Source organism: Tenrec ecaudatus, chromosome 2 (genome assembly GCF_050624435.1).
Source record: "Tenrec ecaudatus isolate mTenEca1 chromosome 2, mTenEca1.hap1, whole genome shotgun sequence".
NCBI lineage: Eukaryota > Metazoa > Chordata > Mammalia > Afrosoricida > Tenrecidae > Tenrec > Tenrec ecaudatus.
Window position 1 is genome coordinate 168,855,920 of NC_134531.1, and position 13,565 is coordinate 168,869,484.

At 41.9% G+C, this 13,565-nt stretch overlaps 1 pseudogene; it reads left to right on the forward strand.

Annotated features, from left to right (window-relative positions):
* Nucleotides 1-11,345: 11,345 nt before the first annotated feature.
* LOC142441092 (small nuclear ribonucleoprotein F-like) lies at nucleotides 11,346-12,926 on the forward strand (annotated as a pseudogene).
* The last annotated feature ends 639 nt before the right edge of the window (nucleotides 12,927-13,565 follow it).

Below are 13,565 nucleotides of genomic sequence, written 5' to 3' on the forward strand. Positions count from 1 at the left end.
AGAAACAATGACTAGTCCTGCCCCATCCTCACCATTGTCCCTATGCTTGAGCCAATTGGCGCAGTTACTAAGTCAATCCATCTCATTGAGGGCCTTCCTTTTGTTTTTGCTGCCACTCTGTATCACCAAGAATGATGTCCTTCTACAGGCACTGATCTCTCCTGATAACATATCCAAAGTATGTAAGAGAAAGTCTCACTCTCCTTACCGCTAAGGAGCACTCTAGCCCTACTTCTTCCCAGACAGATTCATTTGTTCTTTTGGCACTCCATGGTACTTTCAATATTCTTCATCAACATCGCAATTTGAATGCACATATTCTTCTTAAGTCCTCCTTATCCAACTTTCACATGCATACACGGCCGGTGGAAATGCCATGGCTTGGGTCAGACACACCTTAGAAAACTCCCCAATTTTTAAAACTCCACAAAGCTCATGTGCAGCAGATTTACCTATTGTGACACATCTTTTGAACTCTTGACTGCTGCTTCCATCAGCATGGATTGTGGAGCCAAGCAAGACAAAATCCTTGGCAACTCCAATCTTTCCTCTATTTATCATGATGTCACCTATTGGACCAGTTGTGAAGATGTGGTCTTGACATTGAGTGACAATCCATACTTAAGGCTGCAGTCCTTGAACTTCATCAGCGAGGACTTCCATTCCTTCTCATTTTCAGCAAGCAAAGTTGTATCATCTGCATATCATGGGTTGTTAATAAGCCTTCCTTCAGTCTTTTTTTTTCTCTTCTTCCCCCCCCACCCCCCGCCTTCCTTCAGTCTTAATGCCACATTTTCTTCATATAACTCAGCTTCTATGATGATTTGCTCAGTATACAGATTGAATAATTATTGTGAGAAGATACAATCTGGACTCACACCTTTTCCTGATGTTAAATCATGCAGCCAGCATGCCATTGTTTGGTTCACAAGAATGACAATCCATATACAAGTTCCTCATGCTTGTAATGGAGTGTTCTGTAATTTCCATTCATAGTGAGCTTACCTATAGTTTGTTTTGATTCGCACAGTTGAATGCCTTGTCATAGTCAATAAAACATAAGTAAACTTTCTTCTGGTATTGTTTGCTTTTAGCCAAGATCTATCTGATACGAGCAATGGTATCCCTAGTTCCATGTACTCTTCCGAATCTGGCGTGAACCTCTGACCTGTCGATGTATTGTTGCAACTATTGTTGGATTTCTTTAGCAAAATTTTACTTGCATATAATATCAATGATATTGTTCTATAATTTGAACATTCTGTTGGGTCACCTTTCTTTGGAATGGATACAAAAATGGATCTCTTCAAGTAAATTGACCAAGTAGCTCTCTTCCAGACCTCCTGGTGTAGATGAGTGAGAGCTTCCAATGTTTCTGCAGGTTTCTGAAACATTTCAATGGATATTCCATCAATTCCCGGGGCATTGTTTTGGCTAATGCATCCAGTACAGCTTGAACTTCTTCCTTCAGCACCATCGGTTTTTGCTCATATGCTACTTCCGGAAATAGTGGAATGTCGACTAGTTCTATTTGGTTCAGTGACTGTGTACTTTTTCCATCTTCTTTCCATTCTCCTGCATCACTCAATATTTTGCTCATAGAATCTTTCAACTTGAGGCTTGAGTTTTTTCTTGAGTTCTTTTAGTTTAACATATGCTGAACATAGGTTTCCTTTTTGGCTTTCTACATCTAAATCTTTGCCACATTGCGTAATAGTATTCGACTTTGTCTTCTTGAGCTACCCTTTGAAGTTTTCTGTTGAGCTCTTTAACTTCACCTTTTCTTCCATTTACCTTAGATACTCTACAATTAAAACCAAGTGTCAGGGTCTCTGCTATCATCCACGTTGATCTTTTCTTTCTTTCCTGTATTTTAATGATCTTTTTCTTTCTTCATGAACAATATTCTTGATGTCCTCCCATAGCTCATCAGATCTTCTTTCACAAGGGTTCAATGTAGCAAATCTTTTTTCTTGAGATGCTCTTTTGGCTCTTGTGGATTTGTTTTAATTTTCTTCAGCTTCAACCTGAAGTTACATATGAGCCTGTTCCAGTCTTCCCTGGCCTGGCTTTATCTGCTGGTATTAAGTTTCTCCATCGTCTCTTTTCAGTCACTGGCATAAAGTCAATGCTGATTCACAGCGACCCGATAGGAAAGGGTAGAACTGCCCCTGTGAATTTCCAAGACTGTAACTCTTGAGGGAGTTGTGTTAGTCCAGGTTGACTAGAGAAACAAATCCAGAGATACTCATATGTGTGTAAGAAATAGCATTATATAAAAGAGCATTTGTATATTGAGAAAACATTCCAGTGTAGTCCAGATCAAGTTCATAAGTCTGATATTAGCCCATATGTCTGATACTAGTCCATAAGTTCATCTTTAGACTCACACAGCACATGCAATGATGCCAAAATGCAGGAAGATCACGGGCCAGTGGGTTTGAAAGTCTTGTGGATCCAGTGGCAGTGGAAGCATCTCAACACTGGCACACGCCTCCACGTGTATCCTGCAGCTCTCTGAGTGGTTCAACAGCAGGGAAGGGAGGGCAGAGAGAGTGGGTGCAGCCTCCAGTGAGATATTTATCTCCATCGTGCCTCCAAATGAGTTCATCAAGCTGCGACTTGATTGAGGCAGACCCCACCTCTTTCAAGTTGACATGAAATTATGCAACTGCCACAGGAGTGGAAAGCTGCATCTTTTTCCTGCTGATTGACCAGTGGTTTGGAACTGCTGACCTTGTAGGTGGCACACCAACCAATAACCCCTAAGCCCCCAGGGCTCCTTAATGGCCTTGTCTCACAGGTATACTCAGTTTGATTTCTGTGTATTAAATCTTGAGAAGACCATGTATGTAGTCACTATTTGTGTTGTTAAAACGTGGTATTTGCTATGGACAAGTCTTTGGTCTTGCAGAATTCTATCATGCCATCTATAGGTTAGTTTCTATCACCAAGATCGCATTTTCCAACTACTGTTCCTTCCTCTTTGTTTCCAACTTTTCCATTTCAATGGCAAATAATCATCAGTACATCTTGATTGCATGTTTCATCGATTTCAGACTGAAGATGTTGGTAGAATTGCTTAGTTTCTTCATACCTAGCTTTAGTGCTTAATGCATACACTTGAATAATTGTTGTATTGATTGGATTTCCTTGAAAAAGGATAACTATAATCTTATCACATACAGCTTTGTACTTAAAGAAAAATCTCGAAGTGTCTGTTTTGACAATTGATGCTATGTTATTCCTCTTGATTACGCCATTCCTGGCATTGTGAATTGTAGGGTTTTCTGATTCAGAATGACCAGTGCCAGTCCATTTCAGCCCACCAGCGCCGAAAATATCCCTCTTTATGCATTCCAATGCACTTTTGATGGGTTCCAATCTTCCTAGATTCACACTTCATACATTCCAAGTTCTGATGATTAGATTTTTGCATTTTTTTTCTTCTCGTTTTGATTTGTGCTTCATCAGCAAATGCTCCCAGTGGTTTTACTTGCACAGCCTTTACTACATGCATGTCTCCACGGTCAACTCCATGTTGAGAAGGCAGCTCTGCTCTTCCTCGGTTACATTTTGAGTTTCTTCCAACGTGGGGGCCCAACCTCTAGCATGACCTCTGATAAAGTTCCGTTTCCATTCATTAGATCGTCAAGATCTGACAACGATCCCAGTCTATGCATAAGGTTTTCAGGGGCTACTTCCTTTGACGTGGGCAGCCTGTTCCTTCTTTGTATTATGTACATAGTCTAGACCAGCACTTCTCAATTTGTGGGTTGTGACCCCTTTGAGGATCTAACGACCCTTTCACAGGGATCATCCAATTCATAACAGTGGCAAAATTACAGTTATGATGTAGCTACGAAAATAATTTTATGGTTGGGGTCACCACAACATGAGGAACCGTATGAAAGGGTCGCAGCATGAGGAACGTGGTGACCCACTGGTCTAGCTGCGCTGTTGAAACCTGCTCACTTTGGGTGACCCTCCTGGTGTTGAAAATATTAGCGAAACAGCGCCCAGCAGCACAGTAACCCACATGTCACCACAGCATGAGAAACTGGCAGACAAGGGGTAGATGCTTCAACTAGAGGGCTAGATACCGGTCTCAGGAGGCTCCTATAATATGCAGACACATTATCTGGGGGAGGTACCAGGTGATCAAATTTATACCCATTATGAGCATCTAATGCTCCTGATTCTGGTCACAGGACAGAGGACGTGGTGTAAAAGGATGATCCATAGGCCAGATGACATTTTGATAGGGCAGCAAGCATGCTCAGGGTGGGAGTACTTAACATGAAAGGAGCGTGGTTGGGCGACCACAATTGTGCGGATCTGGAGCAGTTGAGAGAGTTGCTAACAGGGGAAGGGGGGCTTGGCAAACAGGGTTGGTTAGGAATGCAAAAGAGAAGGAGGTGGGCAGGCATCCTTACCTCCTTCATATATTTTGGCTTGATGTAAAAAGTAGTTCAGTGTAGTTCACAGAGGTTTATTTCAGAATAGGGGAAGAGCACTAGCCCTTCCCTCACATACAAATGCCAAACACTCTTCATTTATTTTTCTTTGCAGCTGGAGAAATTAAGGTATATCTTTCTCTCCTCTAAACTGATATTTGGTAAAGCAGCTGGATTCTCTCTCCGTAAGTATCTCTGAAGGAATTCAGAGATATTGAAAACCTTTCTTTGGTTAAGAGGCTTACAACTAACTGATGTTGACATTGGCTAATTTCAACTCAGTTCAATAAATGGGGGATTAGAAAAAGGAATGATCATGTACAAAAAAAAAATCTTTCCAAAAAATCCCATCTGTATTGTAGTCAAATATTCCTCCTCACCGTTCTCTCTTTCATTTGATTCCTTCCTCTTTTGGCAGCTCTGGCCGCTCTAATACCAAGCTTGCTTTGCTGGCAAACCTTTGCCTCAGTGAAAGATAATGAAGAGAAGGTGCAAAGAGGAGGGAACGGAGCACAGAACTGTTGACTGCAGGAGCCCATGCCAGGGCGTGATCTATTGAATGGGTTCAATGGTAATGTGCTATTATCTTCTTCCAAGGTTCCACAACCATTTTTCTGAGGAATTTACAGACTGCGAGGTCCTTGAAAGCAGCAATATCTTCCAGGATCCCATAGTATTCACACAGAGAACTTATATATGAATGCTTATTTATTACTTCCATGTATTTTTCTTCTTCACCATCAGAAAGCCAAGCAACTATCAAGTGCCAGTTCCTCATAAGCACCTAGTCCTCTGAAAAACTACTTCAGTGAAAGTGAGGGTTGAGATCAATTATATGCTCCTCCTGACTTGATTTTCACTGGGCATGCCAACTGATTTCCATTGGTTGCACTCTGACTTTTTTTCTAAAGGCCTTTGGCACAGGTAAGTGCTCATTTTTTTCTGGCTAATGTACGAATGTATTTTGTGTTTGTCACAGAAAAAACTCCACCCTAATCTTGAGGGTACATGGAACCGTTCTGTTGTTTGGAACTCTCTCAAATGTTCTTGGAATTTTCCAAACCCTCTGCCCTCAACTTCTATCATGAGTTTGTCTCCATTTTCTTCTGTGTAGAACTTTCTCTAGTATATGTTTCTAGAGGCAGGCTTGAGAAGTAAATAGACAGTATATTTCCAGTGGTAAATAAAAGAAATAATGAGAAATGGGGTAAACAATTTACACATTTTTGTTGCCTCAAGTGCTAGGACGATTGGAGGAAGAGCAGCACTCAGCTGCGTGTGTCACTAGGTCACGGTCCTCTTTCTGCTCGGCCACCCTCAGGCCGAGGCCCTTTCATGGTCACGAGAAGGCTTCCGCCACGCTAGTCCTCACTCCCTCACCAGCCATTCGGAGACAGGAAAATGGGCTTCCTTCTTCTTCTACATTTCTTTTTAGAAGCAAGTAAGCCTTTCCCAGAAATCCCTCTTAATATCTCCCCTTACATCTTATTGATTTAAACTGGGTCATATGTTGATCTTTAAACCAATCACTGACAAGAGAACGGGAATTGCCAAGATTAGCTTAGGCTGACCAAATTTACCCTTGGGGATGGGGAGGTATACAGACGCTAATGAAGCATAGATTTAGAGCTGTTATCATCCAGGAAGAAGGGGTAAAAGGTTATCACAAGAAGCAAAAATCCAAAGCTACTGCCATTCAATCTATTCTGATTCATAGTGACCCTGTACAAGGTTTCTGAAACTGTAAATCTTTATGAGAGCAGATACCTTATTGTTCTCCTGATAAGAAGCAAAGGGGACTGATTATACGCTTACTGGGAGAACTTTGCCTTTAGGAATGGACGTGGTCATCAATGAGTCTGAAGGTCTCTTGGAGCTCCCAGTGGACTGTGTACTATACCACGAGGCTGTAGCTTCTGTCCCTTGAGTCTAATGATGCTGGGCACACTTGTTTGGGGAATGACTTATCTCACTATTTGAAATTTACAGGATTTTTAAAATTAAAAAATCTTTACTAAAAAAAAATCAAAATATAAACAGGAGTAGGAAATGAAACATTCTTGCTGCTCTCCCCCATTCCAATTCCACTTTGCAGAGGAGCCATTTACAAAATCTGTTTTCCCTTTTAGACTTTTCTCTGGAATGGCAGGCTTCAAAATCAACCAACCAACCAACAAACAAACAAGATTACTGTCAAGTCAGTTCCAATTCATGGTGAGCCCATGTGTATCCGAGTAGAATTGTGCTCCATAGGGTTTCCAATGGCTGTGACCTTTCAGAAATAGATTTTTAGGCCTTTCTTCCCCAGCACATCTGGATAGACCTGAACTACCACTGTTTTGGTCAGTAGCTAATTGCTTAACTGTTTGTGGCACTTCGGCTCCGGATATACTTAGAGGAAGAGGTGCCATTGTTGCAATTAAAGATAGAGCCTTATGAGGGACCTTGCTCTGGCTCCCACAATCCTTGACTCTGCAAACCACCTAGGGCCAGCCTGGTCCTTGGTGATGCCCAGAAGTGGACCAGTGGGTGTCTCTCCTGGACATAAAATGGCAGATATTTAACTCTAATGCATCAGACAATGATGGATTTTTCTAAGACATTGCACCTACTCTTTTATAAACATATTAATGTTGTTATAAATCAATGAACATGGCTCATAATAGCAATAATGCCCTTGAAATCTGTTAATCCTGCCATCAGAAACGGGTATGCTAGAGCGTTTGCTGCCCTTGGCTTCACCTTGGGCTATTAACTAACAAATCAGTTATTAGCTGGTGGTAATGACCAATTTTCAAGAGATGATTGCTTAAATATTGCCCACCTTGAAAAGAGAATTATTACTCAACCGAGAACTGAACTCTTATTTTCGACTCAGTAGAGCTAATGATCTTATCTCCCCCCACGGTGCCCCCCTCCCACTTGCCCCATCCCCACGCCCCCCCATCTTCACTCCCTCACTAAGGTGAGCGGAGATCACATGGTTACATAACGGCTTCTCTCACGGCCTCAGTGACTCGAGTCCAGGAAAAGTTTCATATTTAATATTTATTCGGTGGTGGATGAAGACAGATGGTAATGAAATCAGTCTTGCTGAAAGTGACCACAATGATAATAGATTCTTTATGATGTCCAGGAATTCTGGACTCTTAGTCTCTGCTTAAATGCACGTTGGCGCCAACTCTGTCGTCTTAAGCTTTAGTATCCTTGTCACCCTCCTGACCTCTCCTGAGGCCAGAGCAGGCAGGCCAGGCTGTGCTCAAGACATCAATCTGTCTTTCTCCTCACATAAATGCTTTAAACACCTAGAGCCACCAGTGACTCACCAGCAGAGACTTTTTTTCAGAACACGGGAAGACCAGAAGATGAAATAAAAGAGTCCCCTCAGAGCTGGTGGACTGGCAGGCTAATTTTTCATGGGGTGCCCATTGCTGGTAACTAGTTCTTCTGACCCACCGAAGCTAACCAGCAGGGCCCCACTCTGGTTGAGGATTTCAGAATGCCTTCTCTCAAGCATTGCTTTGTTAGCCTGCAATGGAACTGGGGGAAAGGGGAGGGTGGTGGGGGAGGAAGGGGAGATGTGAAATGAAGCCGAGTTGGCAAGAATCATGCTTCTGCCACATGAGTGAACCCCGATAGCTGATTGAACTGTAGATAGCAATATCCTGGGTCAGGGAGAGCTTTTTAAAGCAGTCTGGCAGCCCTTTTTAGTAGTAAGAGTTAAATCATCCTGACGTTCCTTGGTATTCAAAACATTAATCATGTTGAATTCTTTTGTTATTCTGGGGTCTGGATCAAGTGTCATTCTGTAGGAATTCTATTGTAATCTAGTATTAATTAATCTCTGCTTAAATAGCGTGGTGCCAAAAACCACTTCTCTGCATTTGTTTGCTTGTACACAAGTTATTAGCTTTGTAAGAACTTAACTCTAGCCGGGGAACTGCTACTCTCCCCTCTCTGACTCTCCTTTTCATCTGTCTTAGGAATTGTCGTTCTCCTTGAGAACAAGGACCTTGTTCCCCCAGGACGTTTGAATGGTGACAGGCAAGGATGATGAAAGGGCAATATCCGTGAGGAGCTGGGACAAAACTCCAACTCTGTTCCTTACTCTCTGGGTCTCTTGGCCAAAGTTGTCTAATATCAGTTTCATCATCTGTAAAACAGACCCTCTAATGGCTCCTACAACCTGGGGCTGCTGTGAAGATGAAACAAGTGACCACGTGTGACGTGCTTAACACAATGCTTGGCACAGAAAGTTGCTATTGCTATGCTACTGTGATGAAGAAAACAAACTGACATTAAGAGATTTAGCCTTGTCTCCATAGAAGACTCCATCACATGAGACAGGCTTCAGTAGGTAGAAGGTGGGCACTGGGGGCAGGCAGATGTCTGACTTACTGTAGTCTTCAAGGCTGTGTTATTTAGAACTCTCCACCAACAATGGAGGGGTTGGGATCTCTGCTGTCAGAGGATCAGACCAGCAATGGGTGGCCCGCAGTCAGTGACAATACAGGAAAAGGGGAAGAGGGGCAATCATATGGAATATCTCTTCCAAGGTGAAGATTTGGGGTATTTGCTACAGAAGCCATGTGTTATGGGCACCAGGACGGACTTGTCTGTTTCTTGGTTCTTCCCAGAATAAGCCTAAAGCAACAATGGAGGGTCAGAATGAGATTCTTGGCTTTCTAGTGGTAAATAATGAATGTTACACCAGCTGCCGGCAGATTGTGAAACCTTCTGTTTTCAAGCTGTAGAGAGAAAGAAAGAAAACAAACAAATTCTAAAACAAAACCATAAAAATACATGCTACACATTAATCTGGCCCATCATGTCTAAATAACTCCCTTTAGATTTCAAAAAAGGTACTCTATCCACTTTCCTGGTTGGCTCCCTGCATCCTACCACCAGAGAGAAATACTAGCTCTCGATTTTGACCTGGTATAAAAAGCAGTATATTTTTTATGACCTGGTAGCGGTCACATTTCTACACCATAAAATATTAAAGCCGGCATGACAGTGTCTTTTAGATCTTGGAGGCAGGTGCTATCACAATGTGCCCCTTTATTATTTATTTATTTGGGTCTTTCTGTATAGGGAGGCTTAAATGCTTTCCAGGCCAAATAATTAAATCCCATTATGGAAGGTGGGGGGTTGCTGGCAATATGTGCTATTAGGCTCTTGAGTTCCCAGGGGATCTCCCAAGAGGAAAATGAGAAATCTCTATGTTTATATACAAGGGGGCTTCAAAAAGTTTGTAGGAAAACCGGAGCTAAAAGACAATGGAATTTGTCCACAGGCTTTCTGAAGTTCCCTCACATAAGATGTGCAGCAGGACAAATATTGGGTCCACAGGAGTGATGCGACAGAAGAAACCAGCTGGGAGGCAGGTGGAGACCCACTTTCTAGGTGGCAGCTTCTGAGAGCATGAGCCTGCACACTGTAGCCCACAGGTCACATTCTGCCTGCCTGCTTTTGTTATAGCTTGTGAGCTAAGCATGTTTTAAAAAATATTTTTAAATGGTTGGGGCAGCCAAAAGAATAATAATGAGTTACGACAGGAGAGAATGAACTGAAATGAAAATTCCATTGTCTACAAAAAGCTTTTATTGGAACACATCCCTCCACATATGTTTGTGCGTTGCTTTTGGACTACTGCCAGTTAAATGTTTATAATGGAGACCATATCTATAGGAAGCCAAAACGATTTACAAAGTTGATCAGAATGTCTGCTAACTCAGTCTCTAAGATCATATTGGTAAACTGATGAGAATTAAACCCTTAACTACTTTGTGACCTTGGGTCAAACATGCAACCTCTCTGTGCCTAGGTTTCCCATCTCTAAAGAAGCCTAGAAGTAGCAGCTACCTCACAGTTTGCTGTGAGACTTTGCTAAGAATGGAAGCAGAGGTGTACGTTGTTTTCTGTGCTTTGGGTTGTTGTGCTTTGCAGATAGTTGGGTTTTTTTAAAAACAAATTGAAGGGTTGTGACAACTGTGAGCTGAACAAGGGTAGCCAAGTCAGATTTCAAACAGGATGTATTCATTTCATGTCTCTTTGCCACATTTTGGTAATTCTCACAATATTTCAGAAATTTTCATATTATCACTGCACAGTTAGTAGTCTACAGTGTATAAGTTGTATAAATATAACCTTTTTATCCTTTTAAAGTTTTATTAAAATTTAATAGAATAATTGATTTCCCCTCCCCCCTAAATATAACTTTTATATGCACTGGGACACCAAAAAAAGGCATTTGACTTGGAATATTAGCTTGATACAGTAGTCTGGAGCTGAGCCTGAAATATCTCAGATGTATGTCTTGTGGATCCAGTGGTGGTAGAAGCATCTAAGTGCTGGCATGGGTCTCTACATGGCTCTTCCAGCTCCAGGGCTCTGGCTGCCATCAACATGGCTCCATGTGGCTTGTCAAGAGGAAGGTGAAGCAGAGAGAGCGTGTGTCCCATCTCAAGGGAGGAAGACAGGAGTTCCCAGAATCCTCAGGAGAAGGCCATGCCCACACAGAAGCATAATTGGCTATGACCTAATTGGTAGGATAGACTCCACCCCTTCTCTCAAGCTGACAGGAGATTATGTAACTGTCACAGTAGATAAAGCAAATGGAAGAAATGATGAGATCAAAGAGCTGACCTTGAGAAGACAAACACACAATTATTATAATGAAATGTGCAAAGATCTAGATTTAGAAAACCCAAATGGAAGAACATGCTCAGCATATCTTAAATTGAAATAACTGAAAAAATTTTGGGTGGACATTTCTCTTGAAGCACCCCAATTTGGGAGCCTAGAGCCACTGCTGTTACAAGGGATGTATGGCAACTGGTGGTGGATGGTTGGCGAGGACCCTGCACCAGCTTGTCAGTGGTCTCAATGAGTTTACCCGTCAATCCCAAACCTTTTCTGAATGGATTAACAGGAAAGCCAGTGAAGGTGACACTGAAGGGGGTGGGGTGGGGTGGGGAGGGATGGAGTACAAAGGCTACCAGGTAGCTGTAGATGGTCATAGGAGCAAGCAGCTTGCAAATACAGAAGGATACATAGATGGGATATTGTCTGGACAGCTAGGGAAAGTTTTTTTTTTAATTTATTTTTTTAAAACAATTTATTGGGGCTGATACAATTCTTTTCACAGTTCATACATATACATACATCAATTGTATAAAGCACATCTGTACAGTCTTTGCCCTAATCATTTTTTTCTCCTTTCTTCTTTTACATTTTATTAGGGACTCCAACAACTCTTACCACAATCCATACATATACATACATCAATTGTATAAAGCACATCCATACATTCCCTGCCCCAATCATTCTCAAGGCATTTGCTCTCCACTTAAGCCCCTTGCATCAGGTCCTCTTCCCCCCCCCCCTCCCCATTCCCCCCTCCCTCATATGCCCTTGGTAATTTATACCTCGTTATTTTGTCATATCTTGCCCTATCCTGAGTCTCCCTTCCCCCCTTCTCTGCTGTCCCTCTCCCAGGGAAGAGGTCACATGAGGATCCTTGTAATCAGTTCCCCCTTTCCAACCCACTCACCCTCCACTCTCCCAGCATCGTCCCTCACACCCTTGGTCTTGAAGGTATCATAACCACCCTGGATTCCCTGTACCTCCAACCCTCATATGCACCCGTGTACAGCCTCTGTCCTATCCAGCCCTGCAAGGTAGAATTCGGATCATGGTAGTTGGGGGGAGGAAGCATCCAGGATCTGGGGGAAAGCTGTGTTCTTCATCGATACTACCTCACACCCTAATTAACCCATCTCCTCTCCTAAACCCCTCTATGAGGGGATCTCCATTGGCCGACACTTGGGCCTTGGGTCTCCACTCTGCACTTCCCCCTTTATTTAATATGATATATATATACATATATACACATACATATATACATATACACATATATACACATACACACACACACTTATATCTTTTTTTTTTTTTTTTGCATAATGCCTTATATCTGGTCCCTTGGGCACCTCGTGATCGCACTGGCCGGTATGCTTCTTCCATGTGGGCTTATTTGCTTCTGAGCTAGATGGCCGCTTGTTCACCTTCAAGCCTTTAAGACCCCAGACACTATCTCTTTTGATAGCCGGGCACCATCAGCTTTCTTCACCACATTTGCTTATGCACCCATTTGTCTTCAGCGATCCTATCATGGAGGTGTGCAGTCAATGATATGATTTTTTGTTCTTTGATGCCTGGTAACTGATCCCTTTGGGACCACTCGATCACACAGGCTGGTGTGTTCTTCCATGTGGACTTGTTGCTTCTGAGCTAGATGGCCGCTTGTTTATCTTCAAGCCTTTAAGACCCCAGTCACTATCTCTTTTGATAGCCGGGCACCATCAGCTTTCTTCACCACAAGGGGAAGTTTTAATAAGGTGTAAAAATGGCTTTTATATCAGAGGTTTTGAAGAAAAGGAAGAAGATGGAGAAATGAGAGAATAGCATCTTTTGTGGTTTAAAAAATATGCATACTTCTAGGCAATAAATAATTGCTTTTCAGCTTTAAAAAAAGACGAAAAATTCAAGCAGCAAGTTGCAATATTGAAAATTCTATGGGCAAAATATTGAGTGATGCAAGAAGCATAACAATGATGGAAGGGGATGAACAACAGAAACACGGGTGAATGGAGACAGCAGTCAGTGTAAAATATGAAAATAATAATTTATTATTTTTAAAGAGGTCAAGAGGGTCAGAGATAGGGAAGGAGGGGATAAAGAGGAGCTAATACCAAGGATTCAAATAGAAAGTAAATGTTTAGAAAATGATGATGGCAACATATGTATTGATAGGCTTGATACAATTGATATATAGAAGAGCTATAAGATACAGTAAGAGCTGGAAGAGGTCCCAATAAAATGAATAACTAATTTTAAAAATGAATAAATAAATAGCTAATTTTAAAGATGATGGAAAGAATACAGTCACTGTACTAAAAAGTACTAGTTGGCAGCCCACCATTATAAGAGGTAGAATATGAGCAAGAACCAATGGTTCTGAAGGAAGAAGTTCAAACTGCACTGAACTTCTTCCAGATAGATGGAGAAAAGATTGAAATGGTGATGGACTTTATCTTGCTTGGC